Genomic DNA, 2,448 nt, shown 5'->3' with positions numbered 1-2,448 from the left:
CAGCCTGGGACATTTCCCTTTTTGAGATTGACTAGTGCCACCTTCTGGTAGTTGTAGATATTTCTCTTCATTTTCTTTCAGAGTGCTTATGCAATATTTTTAAATTTTTTTTTAGAATTTAAACAAAATGGGACATGTTTTAAAAGCTGAGTATAATTGAATAACAAAGCAAACAAACAATAGTCTATTTATTTCCTCTTCCTGTCTCTTGGCTCCCAGAGATGAACGCAATCTTTTCAGCTGGTTTTTCATGGTTTTATCTTTATGAATCACTTCAGAAAATGTCTTGAGCTGCTCTGATCCACCATTTATATAGATTATCCATTGACTTCAGTTTATTGAGACTGACAACCTGGCTTTCCTGATCCCCTGCCCCTATTAGACTAAACACTTACTTCATAATTTTGTTACCTAAACATACATTTTTATTACTTAATCATCTAGACTTTCCAGCTCTCCCACATAAAACAACACTTTCTGGTGAACCTTTATTCTTTGCATAGACTATTCCATTCATCAATATATGCCTAATGTGTGTGTGTGTGTGTTGCACATTCATCAGTCTTGGGGCCTGGGCATTCACTGTCCTTGAGCTTCTTTTGCTCAAGGTTATTAGCCTACAACTTGGGTCAGGCTCCATTTCTGGCTTTTACATTTGTTTCTGTAGTTTATTGGAGATAAGAGTCTCATAGACTGTACAGGAAGCTTCAAACCACAATCCTCAGTTCTCTTCCTTCTGAGTAGCTAGTATTACAGGCATGTAATATGCCAATTTGGTAATTAGAAAATTGCTTCCTCAAAATCTAACCAAATCATCAGTATTCTGTTCCAACTCAGAAAATTCAAGTGAAGTCTATCATAGTTATTTCCCCTTTCTTCCTTCTTGAAAGCTATAGTTTCTGAAATCTGTGTAAGAGAAATGGCAAACAATTAGGAAAACTTTTCTCCCCAGATAGCAATAATGGTTTGATTTTAAAATTCTGAACCAGAAATACTTTATACCTTGGTTTTCACCTCCAGCAGGTGCCTTTGGGGAAAGTAATTAATATAGCATTCTGAAATTACACCCTCTCACTCCTGAGTTTATGTATGTGGGAGCTGTGAAGGAAATGTCAGAGTAATATATACCAGGGTCACCTGTCCAAAGAAAGATGGTACATTTTCTAAATGTCAACACTGGCCCTTGTTTTATTAGCCTCTGTTTAAAAGAAGCAAATTATAAGATGCAGAGTGAAAAAAAATACAGACACCTTCATGAGACTGAGGAAAATTATATTATTCCTTAAGATGATATAAACAACCAAACAATATTACAGACAAAACACAGGTTCCTAAGGCATCATGGACTGACTTGAATCCTCTTAACATATATGATGAAGACCTTCTCTGCCTCAAGAACTTGCTTTCTAGCTGAAAATAGTGTCATTTACGAAGCTATGAGCTGAAATGAGGTCACAGCGGAATAAGCTAAGTCCCGTCCAGGATGGCAGGTGTCCTTATAAGAAGAGAAAAGGACAAGGAACACAGGAATTCCCAGTGACGGCAGAGAAACCAGAGGGATTGAGCTCCTGGCTAGCATGTCCGCTGGTTGTCACTTCAAGCTTCAAAGAGGCAAGGAAAGACTCCAGTGAGTTTCCAGACAAGGGGCAGGGAGAGGGGTACACAGCCCTGACAATGAGCTAACAAACCTCTTCTCTTGACCCCATATGTTGTTTTACATCACCCTAAGAAACCAAGAGCTGAGCAATATTTGCAAGAGTGGTTAAAAAAAATAGAAGAGGTTTATAAGGATAGAGGTTAAAAAAAAGAAAAGCATGAGATCCTGAGTTCAAAGCCTACTACTGACAAAGAAACACAGAAACATTAAAATTGGAGGAAGAGTTCCATTCTGCCTGCCTCGATCTAGCTAATAGGACAGAGTAGATACATTTATATGAAAGAAAACAGATTAAAAAACTGCACCCAATGGAGGCATGGTGTTTGAAATTTTCACTCATTAGGACTAGATAGCCAGTCATCATGGGAGAAGTAGAAATAAACCAGTTTCCACAAAGATGTGTGTGATACAGCAGCCCATTTCCTTTGAAAAGCAAAACAGGAATAAGCTCTGGGTTCATCCTGAAGTTGACATGAGACAGATAAAGGGGCTGGGTTAGAAGGGGATAATCAATGTTCCCGAAGGGGACTTGGGCCAAGGAAGGTGGGAGGACCCGCTGTGGGGATAGAACCTGTCTTGTTCACCTGTACCACCAGTACCCATCAAACGCCTATGATTTGTTGCAACAACATTCCAAGGGTGCTTATCGATCACTGAGCCGGGAAGTAGCCCAATTTTGTGGAACTGGGTGAAGTTCAGTCGCTGGATCGTTCCCTCTGGCTGTATGTTTAGAACTGCTGAAACAGGCACCAATATTTTAGCAAACTGAATGCGAGCACAATTTAAAACTG

The sequence above is a fragment of the Dipodomys merriami genome, unplaced genomic scaffold (genome assembly GCF_024711535.1).
Source record: "Dipodomys merriami isolate MVZ:Mamm:240054 unplaced genomic scaffold, mDipMer1.0.p SCAF_12, whole genome shotgun sequence".
Lineage (NCBI taxonomy): Eukaryota > Metazoa > Chordata > Mammalia > Rodentia > Heteromyidae > Dipodomys > Dipodomys merriami.
The sequence above is the reverse complement of the archived record's forward strand: the minus strand, read 5'-3'. Positions refer to the sequence as shown.